The sequence below is a fragment of the Corvus cornix genome, chromosome 4, assembly GCF_000738735.6.
Source record: "Corvus cornix cornix isolate S_Up_H32 chromosome 4, ASM73873v5, whole genome shotgun sequence".
In the NCBI taxonomy this organism is placed as follows: Eukaryota; Metazoa; Chordata; class Aves; order Passeriformes; family Corvidae; genus Corvus; species Corvus cornix.
Window position 1 is genome coordinate 69,731,086 of NC_046334.1, and position 18,428 is coordinate 69,749,513.

Consider the following 18,428-nt stretch of genomic DNA (forward strand, 5'->3'; position numbering starts at 1 on the left):
ACGAAAACCACACAAGAAAAAGAACAGAATTGTGTTACTACAAACAACTTGTGTGAGAGATCTGAGTCTGTGGAAAGGCTGCTTTCTATCTTTTTGGTGTTTTTTTTTAATAGCAACTGACTGAGCTTTCAAGTCATTACTATACAGCTAAAATGAGATACAAAGCTATCTTCTGATGGTCATAGACAGGGTGTATCTGCCACTGGAGAACAACCACCTCATCCACTTAGGGGTCACACATCACGCTTCAGCAGAGCATATTCTATGCATTACAAGGTTACTGTGCTATGCTGGACACAGAATAAACACAGAATCATGGAATGGTGTGGGTTGGAAGGGACCTTAAAGACCATCCAGTTCCCCCCCCTGCCATGGGCAGGGACACCTTCCACTATCCCAGGTTGCTCCAAGCCCCGTCCCACTTCGCCTGGGACACTACCAGGGATAGGGCAGCCACAGCTTCTCTGGGAAACCTGTGCCAGGATTTCACAAGGAAGAATTTCTTCCCAGTATCTAACCTAAATTTCACCTCTTTCAGTCTAATCCATTACTTCTTGTCCTACCACTACAGTTCCTGATGAAGAATCCCACTCTGGCTTCCACGTATCCCTTGGATACTGGAAGGTGCTGTGAAGTCTCCGCAAAATCTTCCCCTCTCCAGCCCCAACTCTCTCAACCTGTCTTCATAGGGGAGGTTCTCTGGTCTCCTTCTCAACTTTGTGGCCTCCTCTGGACTTGTTCCAGCAGTTCCACGTCCTTCTTACGTTGAGGGCACCTGAAATGTACCCAGCACTCCAGGTGGGGTCTCATGAGAGCAAAGGGGGAGAATCTCCTTCCTTGGCCTGCTGGCCACACTCCTTTGGATGCATATTTATTTTGGAATTTCATCACTGGGGACCTGCCAAGGCAGTACAGATGCTAATACAAACAGCCTGTTGTTCAGAGACAGAACTCCAGACATGGCAAAAGAGAACATTTCCAGAAACCTCCTTTGGTCAAACTAGAAGTAAGCGCTGGCTTTCTCCCAGGCTTCGCCAGGAACTGATCCATCTCTGTCCTCCTCCTGCTGTTCCAGATTTTTTTGTCAGAACAACAGAGAGCAGCAACATCATCCCACACAGCACTAACAGCTACTTCTGTCCCACACACTCCACAGACAGATCTAGTTGAGGAGACATCAACATTTTTTTTTTTCCTTTGTTTGTTTCAACAGAACCATGAATAATACACCTAATTATGCCACTGCATATGGCACCTAAACCTTCCTGATCACCCCAGCACTAGGCATTTGTCTGCCTACCTGATTCCTGATTTTGGGGTTGTGTTTTTCTCCCCCATGGCAAAGTTCAGGCTATTTCCCTCTCCTGCTGCAAATTAAATACTCCTTCCTCACCCACTGTCTCTTGCCATTGCCACCATCAGCATTGATTTTCTGAATAGCAACACAGTAACAGTAACTCTGGATTAAACTTAACCCTGCGGTGAGGGAAACAACAAAATCAAAAAATTTGAAGGGAAATAACCTCAACTGGCAGTGACAGCCAAGAAAAGCCTTAGAAATGGAAAAGAAAAGAATCTGATATATATTCCCAGCATCAAGTGGCAATTGGCAGAACAGAACAGCAGGTGCCAAAGAGAAGTTGGTGTGTCTGAAACACAAACTGACATTAAATTGGTTTTCAGCTCATTCTGACTAGAGCAAAGAGACACAAAATAAGCTTTTTAGTAAAACATAAATGCATTAATTAACACTAAATATATGGACTTCAGGCTGTATTTGTAAGAATAAGCTATTTAATAGAGATGTCATCCTTAACAGCATATAATTCCATACTCCATTTTAACAACAATTATCTCAGTAGGCTATTACTGCTAAAAATTAAAAAAGAAAAAGAGCAGATCTTTTCAGCCAGCTTCTTAACAAGCACATCTAAACTGTTTTCTTTAATTATTAAAAGGAAAGCCTTTAAAAAATGCCAAAATTCTCCAGCATAACTGTTAGAGAACACAAAGCCCTGTAACACAAATTTCCTTTCCCACTAAATACTGCTCAAGCAAAGAACGGTTGCTCTTCCCAAATGCTACTTAGAAATGTTGAAAACCACCCAACATTAAGTCTTTGGGGATGCAGTTTAATTTCTTTGCCTTCAGAGCAATGCATAAAGTCAGTCAAAATCTGTACATCTCTAAGTAGCAAAAAAACCCCGCAAGGACTGACTCACAAAAAGTCCAAAAATTTGCAAATAAATACAGCTGAATGTACAATATGAGAAGTTTTAGGTAGCTACCACAGGGAATGTGTAACAGCTGGTAAAAATACCATCCACAGTACAACCTAGGAGACTCCAGAGACTGGGAATAGTAATATTAAGATTAGTATCTGTGAGTGGAAATGTTTGTTAAGTACCCCAGTCAAAGCAGAAAAAAAGGATTAAAAGAACAAGCATTTAGTCAAACTAAATATAAAAATTCCTCCGCTCTGCCACTTGAAAGCTTGCACATTAGGCTAAGTACTGCTCCTACTGCTGCTTCAAGGAGAGTGTTTATACTTGGGCTGGGTATTGTTTGTGTTCTTTTATCTTAGATGTAATGAACCTCTTTTTATTAACCGTGTTAATTGATTAAAGTTTAATTTAAATATGAATGCACCTCCTGCACTGTTTCTAGATAAATTCTCATTTTTGCTATTTGTTGTAAACTATATGAATGTCATTATCAAGGAAGGAAGAAAACACCTGATTTTCCCTCTTCTTTTTTTCTTTTCTTTTTTTTTTTTTTTTTTTGTTATGAAGAACACAGTTCTGAGTCATTAGAGAAAATATTCCCGTATAATTTTAAAGGGAATTACATTTCTATAGTGTAAAAGATTAAGCTAGGTACATTCTGGAGTGAGTTAACAGAAAGCAGTTTGCTGTTAAATCACTTTAGAAGATAATTCTGCATCACTGAGCAAAACCTTCACTAAGATTTATCTATCAAGGCAAATTCTGTGATTTGTTATTTATGGGGATTACCCACCAGGATGACACAATGATGAGTAATTGAAACCAATACCTTCTTTAATGCAAATGTGTGAAGTTTTGAAGGTGCCACCAGGATAAGAGAGATATAAAAGGCTATTTATGTGATTGTTACAAAACCGTACTGGAAAGATTCCCTGCCAGAGCTGCCACTGCATCTCCTCTTCCACAAGAACAGGGTTTTTTTGCTCTGCAGCCCCAACAAGGATCTTTTTTAGGCAACAGCACTTGCCCATCAGGAACAGCAGTCGATGACTTGCAGCTGCTGGTCCTGCTCCACCAGCAGCCACAACCACACCAGATTTCCACTTGGCTCAAATAAATTGTCTTATTCACCAACTGATCGAGTTAAACTCGTGCAAAGCCCACTATGGCCAATTATTTATTGAAATTAAAATCAAGACCAGGCTGCTCAAATGATTTAATACACATGATAACATAGTGTTAGTCAGCAGAAGTAAGAGCCCTCATGCAAAGATTGGTTGTATCACTTCAGTGTTTAGATGCTGTTTAGGATTTAGCCATCCAAAATCATGATCTTGCACTTTTTCCACTCAATATGTAAATATTGGACCTTTTCAAGGCAATTCTCCTTGGGACTCTTGACATTTAGAATAAAACAATGGCAGAAGGAGCAAATGAAATTTCTTACATTTAGTGCAGGACAACACATTCTGACTCTATTTCTACCTATTGAAACATTACATTTAAAAATTCAGTCAGGATTGTACTGCAAGCTGGTTTTGCTGTTTTGCTCTGGTTATTTACTTTCTCCTACTGCTTTTTGCCTCAAGTTTTCTCATTAAAAAATAAACAGCCAAACCTTTCCTGTACACACAAGTTTTGATGACAGAGTGCTAACTAAAAGGAGTTTCCTACAAACCACCATTAAGGGCTGAAAAATAAAAGTCAGTCTTACAAATTACACTTAATTATTACTATTTATTACGTAAACCATTCAGTATTTCAAATGCCTATTTTTAAGTTTGAAGGTCTTTGTTAAGAGAACTGGTTTTCCAATAAATTTTAGGCCGAATTAATGTGATTTGGTGTGTTGACACACTGTTGGAGAGGTGGGAAAAGGTTTTAGAGGTAGGTGTGGAAGTGGGATATAGAAAAGCACATGCCTAACAAAGGTTGTTGGGGTGTTCGAGGTTTTGTTCAATTGTTTTTAATACTGAACTGGAAGAAAAAAGTAAGAAACACATCCTGTGGAAAACCCTTTTGAAAGGTTTGATCAGTTCTACATTATACAAGGAAGAGGAGAGACTGCTCGGGGCGTGTATTTCAGCTGAATAAAACTATCAGCACTCTGAAATTTAAGAAATTATGAGATTCCTCAAATCTCTGCACTTTACTGTGCAAACCAAGAACCTGCATTTTGATACAAACTACTAAGTAAAATTTTTTTAACTGGTTGGTCAGATTGTTTCTAGAACAGGAAAACACCATCTCCAGAAAACAAAAATATATTGATTTGTGGTGAATTGTTGAAAGTTAATCCACAACTTCAAGAGAAACTTGGAAGAAGAATTTCACTGCACTCATCCCAGCAGAGTCACACAGGTCCACAACAGAGGGGCAGTGCTCAAAAACACATCCACAGAATTATTAAAATTAGTAATTTGTGAAGGAATTGCTTTTAGCTGACAAGAAACTCTCTAAAGCTTGATAAACATCTTTGCCAACATCTTGAAAACATCAGCAATTAAGAAGGATGAGTCTAAATAGAACAAGTATCTTTTCTGGAAGTATTTATATGAAATTAAGGATGGGATTACATACACTGAATAGCAGGAAATATTTGTTTCCAGGAAGACAAACAGATCGCTGTGCCACACAAGAATAATTAGAAAGACTTACATTTCCTGGGTGTCATCCTCTCTTTTCTAACATTCCTCTGTGTATTCAAGATTTGTTGTTATCGCTGATTTTAATAATTTGAAAAATTTTCGCCCATGACTGTGAATACAAATTACTTAAAATAAAATCAAGAGGAAAGGTTCCATTCTTAAGCAACTTAATTAACCCAGGTCAGCACCCAAAGATTTCATGCAGTTTTAGACAAGCAGAAACTGTTTTTATTAATATATTCAGATTTACAAAAGAATTAGAAGCTGCTCAGTACTGGAATAACCATAGATATGTTTATTCTCCCCCAAAGGCTTGCTTGGGAATTCAGATGTCATAGAAAATGTTGTGGGTATTTTTTTTTTAAATAATACTGACTACATAGTGGCTAAGAAAAAATTAAAATACATGTTAAAGAAAAATCATAATATAACATGAAAACAAGGGGCAAACAACAAAGCTTGCCTCTAAATGAGGTAGGATTTGCCTTTAAGTGACAGATGTTGTTTTACAAACACAATTCACACACAGAACACCTTCAATATTCCCCATATGTGTCACCACCAAGCAAACTTGCAATCCAAATAACCTGATGTTTTCCCACACAGGCAAATGCAGGTGGAACTAATATGTTCATGAGGCTTAAGTATTCACTTTTATTCACAAATTAAGCAGGAGTCACAGAAAGGACATTAAGTTAGACAACCTCAGACAATTACCATGGAAACCCACTTACATCTGTTGAATATTTTTGGCCAGAAGTCGTTAAGTATTTATGATCTCTTAAATACAGTCTGTTATAAACGGAAAAATGATTAACTTTAATATTTGATTGCACAAGCAAAGGTTTTCACACCTGCTAACTTTTGAAAACCCCAAATATTTCCTGTTTAGCCACACAGGCTCTGAAGGCTGTTGTCCCCCAGCTATTTCAACATCTCTGATAAACTTTGCAGCTCCAGCAGAGGCTGGGAAGGCACTGAAGTCCAAACAGGTGCCATTATTCATTAGGCACATGATGCTTCTGCTTGAGTAATGAATCCCCGCTTTGCTCCGCTCTGACTCAGGGGCACAGCTTGCACTCACAGATAAAGTCCCCGTGTAAAATCCTGTGGCCACAAGAAGAAGAGCTGCTGATTTATCTCCAGGCAATAAACTCCCTGATTTTTAAGAAGGCATTAGGTTGCTTATTAGTCTCAAAACTTGAGCACCAGCTCAGGGGGAAGCCAGAACTTCCTCACCAAGAATATTTAGGCTCTTTCAGACTAAGTGGAAGGGAATGATTTGTTAGGAGAATAAGAAGGTTCAGTGCTGACCTGAAACTATGCAGTCTCTAAAAACAATAAAAATGAAAACCTACACACACACACCCCCCAGGAGCACATTCCTTCCTTCTGTTTAACACAGAGGAAAGAACTGCCCTCTTAGAGACAGCAGAGAAATTTCCCAGAAATAGGAATAACACCATGAAGACTCCCACACTATTTAGTTAAAATTGCATTTCTCATTATTTCTGATTATCGGTCTCTGCATGAAGAGAGTGTGGTTGTTTATTCTCAACACAGTCCTTGATCTCAATCCCACCACTTAATAAAAATCTTACAGCCTTCTTAGACTAGCAGAATATGACAATCTTTTTCTTCTTAAAGAAAAATGTCTTGAGAACTGAAATGGGAGAAAGGTCAAAAAAAGCATCATAACCTTTCCCGCTGTTCTATGACAAAAATCTTAATATTATGCCTTGTGTTTGTTCACATCTTTTTTTTTTTCAGGAAATTGCTCAGACTGTAGTCATAACCTTTCCCAAACCCCCGAATAATATAACTCAATAATAAATGTAATTAAAATGTAACAGCTAAGATCCCTGGACTCAAGATCTTACATAGAGTATCTCTGCTCATCAAAGGTCTCCATCAGTTTTCCTACTTCGTCTCAGGCCTGTGATAGAGATCTTGGAAGAGAAATACTTCAGCCTTCAAATTTAGCTGAAGGGTAATAAATAAAGGGACATAATAAATAAAAGGACACAGGAATGAAAGGACATAGGAAAGATACCCGAGAACTCAAGAACAATTCTGGCATTTGATATATGAATAAAGTGGAAAGGAAACAGATGGTGCAGTATGCATAAAATCCACTATTATGCTAATGAAATTAATCAAACTAAAGCTGACCACAAAGTGGCACAGAGGACACCTGCTGCATATAGGGATAAAATGGGAGACAAACTTCAACGCTAAAATAAAAAGGTGTGCACAGAGAGGAAAAAACAAGGATATACATAAAGCTATTGCTGTTTCAAAGAGATGCTGTGAATGCCACTACTCACTGATGGTCAGAAAGGCAAACGAATGAAATTCAGCAGAACAAAAAGACAAAAAAATCATTCTGGCACCATATGCATGGAAAGGATTTAAAAATATTTGGGCTGTCTCACTCCAAAACAGAACCAGCTCCACCTCTCTGCCCTTCCCGGCAGCGGCACAGCAGAACTGGCATCTACTCTGGTTTTAAAGACCTTGAAATGGCCCCAGGCTGCACCAGGGGAGGTTTGGATCAGGTACCAGGAAAAGGTTTTTCACAGAAAGGGTTGTCCAGCATCAGAACAGACTGTGCAGGGAAGTGGTGGAGTCACCATACCTGAAGTGCTCAAAAAATGTGTGGGTGAGGCACCTGGGGATATGGTGAACGTGGTGGTGAACGTGGTGGTGCTGTGCTGATGATCAGACTGGATGGTCTTAGAGGTCTTTTCCAACTTAAATGATTCTGTGATTTTATGAATACCATCCACTGCATGACTGCCTTGGGAAATCTATTTCAATGCTTCCCTAGTCTTACTACAAGAGAGCTTTTTCCAATATCAATTTGCAATCTTCCCCTTTGGAAATTAAGTCCATTATTTCTCTTCCTACCCACTCCTGCCACAGAGGACAAATTGTCCCATTGCCTCCTCATGTATTCCAGAACTGCTACATTCCACTTCACTCACCCTTCCTTAGAATAACCGCTGCGGTTTGTCCCGTCTTTCCCAGAAAGTCGTATTTTCAAGGTTTATCATCTTTGTTATCACTCTTATCTAGACCCCTTTTAACTGTTCAAATCTTTCCTCAATGCAGGGCTTAAATTGGGCATCATTCCAAATCTTGGAGGGACAGACACTGATTTCTGCTCCCTGTGACAGTGCAAGGACCCAAGGCAAGGGCTGGAGCTGTGGGGGAATGGTCACCTGAGGGGAGGGGTAGTTGGGTATCAGGGAAAGGTTCTTCCCCCACAGGGTTCTGGGGCACTGCCCAGGCTCCCCAGGGAATGGGCACAGCCCTGAGGCTGCCAGAGCTCCAGGAGCGTTTGGACACCGCTCTCAGGGATAGAGTGGGATTGTTGGGGTGTCTGTGCAGGGCCAGGAGTTGGATTCAATCCTTGTGGGTCCCTTGTAGCTCAGGATATTCTGTGATTCTATGACCTTACTTGACCAGTACAGCTCCCCCAGAGCTGAAAAGCAGAGAAGGAGTATTTTTCAGGAAGGTTCATTTCTGACCTACAGCTGAATTTAGCACAGGCCTGCTTAGTAAATCACGACACTCTTGCCCTGCTCATCTATGAGGCATGGCCATTCCTTGTCTCCTCTGCGATGGCAGGTCACTGATGTGTATTTATGCAGTTAATTATACTTGGCCAAAGGCAGAGCTTTCTAATTGTCCGGACTGAATTAGATTCTATATTTTCAGATTATCATTTGCACTTTGCCAAGGTTATCTTGACTCCTCATTCTGTCTCCCTGCAGGCCTCCAGCCCCAGCTCAGGCTTGGTGTTGAAGGCATTTCTCCCTTCCATCGTCTGGACCTTTAGTTAAAACACTGAAAAAATCAGAATACCATTTGGTTGACACAGCTTTATTGACAATGAAACCAGGGAGTAAATCCCATTCCATAGCAGCTGCACCTAAACCATGGCTTCCTCCTCACAATGTCGCTTCAGGCAGAATTAAAAGTTTTAAACAAGCCAAGATACACGGCACCAAGTTCTCCTTGCTTGATCAAGTTTCGTCCCTGTTACAGGAGGTAATTGCAAAAATCCACTTTTCTTATACCCTGTACAAACACCACAGAAAGTGCTGACATGAACTACCTGAGAATCAAATCACTGCCTCAAAAAACAGGCAGTGGAACTGGAACAAAAAACTGAGGTAGGAGAGTGACTGGAAAGAGCAAATCTTCCTCTCTGCAAACAGCCCTTTGTGAAACCTTCATGAATTCCATGTTTTACCTCCTTTTTGCCCAAGTCTGAGGCTTGGGAAGTCTTGGCTCCTGACAATCAGTGGCTCAAGGACAGTGATCCCTGAAAATTTACCAAGTCAAGCAATGTCCCATCTGCCACCTGCTCCTGGACACCACTGAAGACAGGAGACACGGCAACAGCCAGCTCCTCCCAGCATCAGATCTCATCAAAGCATCCATCCTTGAGGGGGTTTCGCTGGTTTTCAGCAGAACTTTGCCTCTGAAAGGGGCTGCCTGGATGCAGCAGCTGATAATTCCTGTGTCAGTGTGTTATCCTCTTAGAAGGTTGGAAGAAAATTTCAACAGAACCCATTTTTGCCACTGAAAAATTATTTCTTGGCTACTAGAGTACTGAAAAAACATATTCAGTCCCACCTGAAAAATCTGTGTAAGAATTGCGTAGAAACTGGGTTGTTCAACTCCACGGATATGTTCAGAAATGGCCATAAACCTGCCCAGATCTCCCAGTGCTGACTGCAGGGATGTGTTAGAGCAGCTGAATGAGTGATGGAAAACATTGCTCATGTGCCATGCCAAGGTATGGCACAAACACCTCTGCTGCAGCATCATTTTAATTACCTTTCTGCAGTCTCTGCATAGTTAAGGCCATGATGTGTAATTTTTATTCTAACATCTAAAAAAACCCCAGAATTTTAAAGCTTGAGTATCTCCTTTAGCAAAATAGAGAATTTTTTTTAATTTTTTTTTAAAAATTAAAACAAAATTTAAAAAATTTTTAAAAATTTTTGTCTAGAATGCTCCCTCACAAGGAAAAGCACTTCTGTTTATTCCATCTTTGAATAAACTGATTTTACATTTACATGTACAAATCTGTATCTAAAAGCCTATGTGATTTAAAATAAATCTAGGGATACCTGTGGAATCTACAAGCTAAAACTTTTATCAGTCCTAATGCTTTTTAAAACGTATTTTACAGGCAATTTCCTGTCGCACATTAACAGCAAAGTTAACATAAATGTTTAAAATGTTTTTACGCAACTATGAGAAGAATTAAGATTTTATCACTTAAGAAAAATGTCTCTTTAGTAGAGCTACAAAAATCAATCCAGGACAGCTCTATTGATTTCCACTATCACAGGCTAAAAGGAATAAGATCCTATTTTTTTCCTTTTTTTTTTTTGGGTTTTTTTTTTTCTTTTAACTGTCACTTTTTCATAACAAGCAACAGCAAAAAAGAAACAGAGGACTCGAAGTTCCAGTTCTTATCAGGGAGGAATTTGGGGGAAAACCTCTACCCAGCACGGCATTTAAGTATGTCCTCAGCACTAAACAAGTGCTTGCAGTAAAATTAGGAGGAGTTTCAATTGCTTTCATAAATCAAGAGAATAAAAATGAACCGGTAAATCCCAGAGTCATGCAACAGAATTATAAGATACCATGTTATAAATGCCACAATATTTCTCACAGCACAAACATGTAAAGACTGGAAAGCAGAAAATTTAAGTCCTCTCAGCTCATAAACAAATAAGTAGAGAATATTAGACTTGAGACAATCTGCTACTAATACTCTGCTCTCAAGTATTTATGAATCTGCACGAAATTTTATCTTCCCTCCTGCTCCAGTTTCACACTCTGGATGTTGATGTCACAGTACATTTTTGTGAAGAGGATCATCAAGAGTGGTTTTACCATTTCCAGACCAGTTATTACTTGAAAGTGTTATTTTGCCAGTATTCTAAAGGCTGTTTGCTGAGCAGACCCAGTGTCCCCATCTCTTGCATCACAGAGGTGAAGTTCAGGAAAGCACCAGGGGGAGAAAAGGCTGCCCAACGTGGACTTGGCTGCTTTGGCTTTTAATTCCACCTTGAACCTTTTCCAAAATGTGGCCAAGTGATTTCCATACCTCTCTACTGCAGAAAACTCAAAATGAACAATAAGCAGGAACGATTCAAAAGCTCACAGGTCATTTTCCCAACATCTCAGCTCTTCACCCATATTTTTAACAAAATCATAATTTCACTCTCCTATGTGAGGTTATAAAAAAAATCATTGCTTTCAGTAATGAAGATCTTAAATCAGCAGTGTTTGTCTAACTTGATAATCAGAGAATCACAGAATCACAGAATCTTTTGGGTGGGAAGGGACCTTAGAGATCATCCAGTTCCAACCCCTGCCATGCACAGGGACACCTTCCACTATCCCAGGTTGCTCCAAGCCCCATCCAACCTGGCCTTGGACACTTCCAAGGATGGGGCAGCCACAGCTTCTTTGGGCAACCTGTGCAATGGTCTCACCAAAAGTATCAACATAATGCTTGCAGATCTTCCAATTTTAGTAACGCTTACAAATACTCCGATTTTGGATGAGCTGATAAAGTTTGGATAAAGCATGTATTCTCATTGTATCCTACTGCTGGGCAACCATGCCAGGAAAAAAACAAATACTAACAAAAACCTATGGAGCAAACATTAATGTTTCACAGACGTTTTCTTTCAAAGCATACTGGTGTATCATCCCTGAAGCACCACAGCACCTCAAACATGTGTCACAAAACAGCAATCTCTCTTCTGAGCTCCAAAAATTTCAAACTGCCCACGGCATTCTCCAAATACTTGAGTTTTTTGTTATTTTTCTTCTTTCATGAAGTAAAACCACTGCTCAGCTGTCTCATCCAGCAATGTTCTATTCCAATCAGCCACTTTGGAAGCAAGGCAAAGGCAGGTCAGATTTTCATTATGACTAGATTTTGCTGATCTTTTATACGCATCTGGTAAGAGACTCAGGGACAACATTGTTGTCATAAAAATTTACCTTGGGAGGATAAGTCTGCAAGCAGTTTCTTTGTTTTGGATGAAGTGCTCAGAGTAAGTCAGACAAGGCTGCTCTGTGAGCACTCATTCTACGAGCATTTTAGCCCCTGAAGGGTTGTGATCTCGCAGATCCCGATCATTTGCTCCCCAGTACACCCAGTTCCCATCCCTCCAGCTGCAGAAGGGCTGACTGGCTCACTGGTGCTCCCATGGGAATGGATCAGCTGCCTTGTGCTTGCCTGTGTGGAATGACTTACAAAAATAAAGTCTGTGCTAAATGAATAAATAGGATACAGCAAACAGAAATGCCTGATAAACAGTGAACCATCATTTGCATCTCATCTCCAAGCAGAAGCAATTTTAGAACATTAACTGTGCTGGGAGTTACAATATAATCTAAAGCCTTACATGGGGGGGAAAACTTTTCAAAACATATTTTCCAAATTCATTTAGAACCAGCATCAAACAATCTGATTCAGTAAAACTTTTTTTTCCCTTCTTCCTTCCCCACCCTCTGTTGTGGATGGACGACCCTCCTCTAAAACACCTCTTAGAAAAGGAAAAATATTTGAGTAATGTGTGAATCTTGCCATAAAATAGCATTCAAGGCTAAGGTGGTTAATCAGACTTGATCAATACAGTCCACAGAACATGTTGACTTGATCAATATGGAAAATGTAATGCAAAATGCTATTATTTTTTTCATATATGCACCTTGTATCAAGACTCAACTAAACTCGTATCGAGAATCTTAACTAAATCCAAAATCTATTAAACCTAAATCCCTACTAAGTCTCAGAAACATCCAAAATACAGATATTTAGTTACTTGAAAAGAAAATGTGTCAAACCAGAATAAAACACAATAGAAAAAGCCTCAGATCATGTTGTTTGTGTAAAGTTCTTCAGTAACCTGTATGAGATTTGCTAAAGTAAGGCCACAATAAATAAATTTACAAGGACAAGCAACATCATACAAATCTCATGAAAAGTAACAATGAGTTGTGCAGGAGTATAAAATGAAATTACAAATGTTAATAAAGGCTTTATGAATATCGAGTTTCCCACATATTCTCAGTGGACAAAAGTGGGACTTAATGACTCCAGCAACAGGCGCATTTTGATGCCACAATTACGTTTTTGATAGTTCCACCCTACGGAAATGGAAATGCTGGAACCCAGCACAGGCTTCCCTGCTGGACTTTTGTGAAATTAGATGCTGATTACACATATTCATTTTCTGGCTCAATAAGCTTCTTGCAGAGTGTTCAGGAACTGTGCTGACAAATCCATCACCTCATGGAGCACACAGTGACAGCCCCACATCCCCACCTTGACACAATCTCGTACACATTTAGGGCAACCACTGACGAGGAAATCAATGAGATAATGTTCTGTGCAGTACTGGGTAGTGAGATGGAGAAAAGGGATACAAAAAATGATTTATTACATTCAATTTTATATCTTCCCTTGAAGCCTCAGCTTCCTGACGGCCACATCAGTGAAAGACATGTTAGAAGAGCTACTGAGTCACTGCAGAGTGTGCATTACCTTTGTATTTGCCAGCAATTCCATGTGAAATTTGCAACTAAACTTCCAGCTTACAGACCAATTGTAATATGGCTGACTTTCCAATGAAGACTTCTTTAAATAAGCCTCATGAAACTCAATATGCAACCAGCCAATGAATCCAGACCCAACAGGCTGTTAACCTGAAACAATTTTCTCTAAAACAGGTAATTCTACGCTAATAAATGCAACCCTGCTGATTTCTGCCCTTTCCTGTAATAAAAACACACAAACTCAAAAGACGAATCAGAGTCAAGGGTAAAGAAGAACCTGGAACCAGATGTTACCATGGGAGCCTTAAGGAACACTGACACAATGACTGTAAAGGCAAGGACCTACTTAAAGAGTTTGGCAGAGAAAATCAAGGACCACCACAGAGCGTGGCCTGAAGAAAGGCACAACAACCTCTGGGTTAAAACTGCAGTGATTTGTAACTGTTTTTTTTAAAGCAATGATTCTAAAAAGAATTTAGAGTACCCAGGTCTTATATCCAGGAAGAACAGGGAGGAAGAAAAAAAAAGAAAAGAAATTATCACAGGACCTAGACTGACAAACTTATAACTAGACTATTTTTGGCCAAGGGAAGTATTTGAAAGAATAGACAAAAATGGTCAAATAGGAGCAGTAAGACAGTCCTTCATAAAGTCACTACAGGAAGCTACAATCTCAAACTGAACGTCTCACACCCTCGCCTCCAATGTTCTAAAACTGCTTTCCTTCACAAAATTCCATTCCATAAAGAATGAGACCTTTAATATTTTCAGTAGTTTTCCTTCCAGTTCAAAAATATTTAATCGCACTTTCCTGACGTGCAATTCCTAAGTTTCATAGGTCTTTTGGAACAGGATGGTGCCTGGGGACAAAACCAAGTGATTGGTGAGAGCAAAGGACTAGAGGGGAGCCCAGGAGGACAAGGATGTTACAGGAACTTAAAGACCCTTTGGCTTCCCTGTCCCAGCAGTCTTGTAGGAAAGGCTGCAGAGACTTTTGAAGGATCTATCCCACTTCAAGGCAAATCAGCTTTAGCAGCACCACGTTAATGAAAAGGAAAGCTCATACAAGCATCCTGATTTATTCTGAGTTTCTGACATAATTGGTTTCTAATTTCTCTGCTGACAAAAGTATGTATAAACCCACTATTTGATTACACACAAAACTCACACAGCTCAGTACAGACTGGTACTCCAGGCTTCCCATCTCCTTTCCTTGAGAGATGTAAAATCAAAGATCTATGGATGTTTAACATCTTGGCTAGCTCATCCAGCCTAAAGGGCTTGTGCTGGGTTGTAAAAACGAAACAGTCACAAAACAAAGACAAGAAATAAAAAGTACTGATATCAGCCAACCAAAAAAAACCCAAAATCCAAAAACCCACCAAAAACCCCACTACAAAAACCAAAGCACAAACCCCACAGCCAGCATCCCTCACAGTCTCTAGTAAGTCTAATGAGAAAACTGCAGGGCCAATTGCTTGAAAAAAGAACACAATTGTGTAACTTGATTGTATCAATTTTACTCTTGGGCTTTAAGTTCAGTGAAAAAGGCTGAGAGGTGTGCAGAACAAATGCATTACTAATCTCTCATTAAAGATGTATAAAATATTATGCAGTGATCTGCTACTCTGAGCTCAAAATTTCAGGCTTCAGTTTCAAAGTGCTTAGTAACTTTTGTTCAGTAAAATTTAAACACCTGAAAAAGCTCTAGGATGATGGTTACAATAATCATTTCCACTCCTGCAGCTTGTCCAGTGCTAGAAGAAAGTTAATTTTTAAAAGAGACCAAATCCCCTAAAGACCAGTACAGCTGCTGCAATTTTTATCTGTGTCAAAAACTGTCCTCCCCACCTTTTCTTTAACAAAAACCTAATGCTCCTTTCTACACAATATTCAAAACAAACTAAAATATAAGTTTGTTTGAGAGATGGACTCAAGAGATGCCCTTTGGGAGGGTAAAACAAAACCTGACAGACAACCAAGGTGGTAACACTGGAAAACCCCCAACAAAGAGACTGAAATCTCTAGCAACAAGGTACCAACCAAAATATGGAAACAGAAGGTAAGGTTTCTAATTTCTTCTTATTGGCCAAGCAAAACAGCAGTGAAATAGAAACTTGTCTCCAGAGCTGTCTGCCACATGGGGAAGGGGACAGATGCAGCTCACAGCCCAGACTTTCTTCTTCTGTGTCCAAACACAAGCACAATTAAATTATCTTTCACAAATTCTTGAGAGCTGCAATAAATGCCATTAAAAATATGTTGAGGATGAGAAGGGTTGTGTGTAAAGTGGCAGTGATTTCTGGCTGGAACTAAATGATGTGACCCTGATACATCCTGAACATATGAGCTGGAACGCTGCTGAATTCAGAACTCCAAAATGAAGATATTTATTTGACAGTGAATTTATTCCTTATGTAAGTGGCTCATAAAGAAATGCTTCTTTTACAGGGCATGGACCATTATAAAATTAACTCACTGATCACAGTCAGCACTAAACCAAGGATACACATACATGTTTCCAGCTACTCCAACAAGAACTTCAATTGTGTCAGACAGGAACTGCTCAAATAAAAACCATTTACTTTTCCATATTGGGTAAAAACACTACCACAAACTTTGCTAATCCACCATATTCAAACAGTCAACAATATCACACTGCACATACATGAAAGCACTGAGTCCCGCAGCTTAAAGAGAACTAAAAACCATAAATGTTACAGGCTATGGAAGCATTCAGAGAAATCTTATGTGGTGGAACATAGGAATGAAGCAGATTTAAAGAATACGGACTGAGAAGACAGATTAGAAAGAGGAAGAAGAAGACAGATATATAGACACAGATATTAAAATAGATATAGATGTTATGCCTCATGCATGCATTTCCCTCAAATTTCTGAGTCAACTTCCTTGTCAGAAAACGATGAAACTACCTGGCAATTAAAGCATTTCAAACAGAGTGTAAAAGCTTCATCACTCCGTAAGAATGTAGATATGTGTAATTCTCTGGGAAAAAACTGAATACATTAATACACATCCCCTGGAAACAACTCCATATTCAGTAGCCATTCAGCACACTGGATTCATTATGCTTCTACATGAACACCTTCCAATGGAAGCATTTATTATTAGCATAAGCAGCTACAATACATTTTCTTTACTAGGGAGCAAAATGAAATGAATCAGAAAAGTTAATTCCTGTTGCAAATCTCGTGTCTCCAAAACCCTTCTCTGAAAACTTAGAGATCAACTGTTTGTACAAGGAGATGAGGATTTAGAGCAAGAAAGTGCACAGGTCTCAGCCGTGTCCAGTGGTGAGTCCATCCTGGAGCTGGCTGGAATTGGCTCCATGGACATGGGGAAGCTTCCAGCAGCTTCTCACTGAACCCTGTAGTCCCCTCACTACCAAAACCTGGCCATGCAAACCCAATACTTTCAGTTTATCCTTTTCCACACTACCAGTTTATTAAGTGAAAATTAGGCTGTATTTCTTAGTTTAAAATGCTATCTGTAATCAATTTCATCTATTTTCATCTTTAAAACAAATTTATAAAGAAAAATACTCACATAAAGTAAGTGTCAAGGCTACTTTGTTATGACTATGCTTTTTTTTTTTTTTTTGCTAAACACCCTTTTATTCATGAAGGAAGAGAGAAAATTTGTGCAGATAGTCTCTTGTTCCAGACTGACCCAAGAAACTGAATGAGAATGAAAATTCTAGTGCTGACTTCATTTAGGATATTAAAAAGACTTATTTTAAAGAATAGATATCTACAAAAGGGAAAAATTCTACTCAGTAGAGAAATACTCCTTGTGTATTCGTCAAAGGTCATCTGCAGAATATTGAATTAATCTGTGCTGAATATGCTAAGCATGAGTTACACAGCCTTAATACCCTCATCATAAATTAGTAAAAGGTTTGAAGTCTCATCAATGACTTCTAAAGTACTACAGGAGTACAGAGAAGCAGACTAAATAAGAGGGAAACTCCAGTATATTAAGGGGAAAATATTAATCATCCCATTGAAAGAGACAAGTAGAAGAGGGTATTTCTTCCCAATCTGAGCATTTGCTGCACATAATATTCAAGAACACCAACCACTGATGAGTTTGTGAGAGGAGATACTGAAACTTAATTTACCAAACAGGAAACTAAATATGATCATTTAAACCATGTGCTTAAGGCAAAACTGCACCATTTTCTTAAGGCAAAACTGCATCTAAATTTCTCTGGCTGAAAATCAAGGTCTTCTTTAAAATAAATCAAAATCTCAGATCTCTCTAGTTACAAACTATTGCATTTTATAAAATAGTTGAAGATCACTAAAAAGTCTACTGGGATCCATTGTAAGGTACACAACCAAGGGAATCGATATTCCAAAGAAATTAACATAGGAAACAAACAAGAAACCAATCAAAAATATCCATGTACCCATGCCCTGAATCCTTTGAACTGCAAATAAATCAGTCAGTTTTCAGTAATACATATTGAAGGACAATGGAACAGGAACTGCCACTGCTTCTCAAAACATGGACCATTAGAATTAGGTTAATTAACACCTCAAAGCAAAATCTTGTAATTAGGGTATTATTTTTGTAATTAGGATTATTTTCTATCCTTTCTAACTTTTGCAGACTGATGACACAGACAGCTAATGAAGTTAATGAAAAATAAGAAAGTGAGTAAGGTTTTCAGATCACTCTGAGGAATGAAACTAAGATGGATTGCAAACTTCCATATCCAAATTGTTCCCTAAGTCATTAGAAACATACATATTTAATCAGAGAGGTTGTGTATCTATTTTCTCTTTTCCCTGGCAAATCTGATTGATGAAAGAAAATAAGCAACCGTGCTCCCTCCTTCCTCCCTGATTCAGAAAGAGAGATCCATTACTGCAGGGTTTTGTTCTTCCAGTAACTATTTTCCCAGTTTTATAACTCCTGGTGGACC

The 18,428-nt window shown here is 39.0% G+C and overlaps 1 protein-coding gene across 3 annotated transcripts in view; it reads right to left on the reverse strand.

Annotated features, from left to right (window-relative positions):
- CTNNA2 (catenin alpha 2) overlaps positions 1 to 18,428 on the reverse strand; it is a 463,437-nt gene that overhangs the window by 380,043 nt on the left and 64,966 nt on the right. The window lies entirely within an intron of this gene.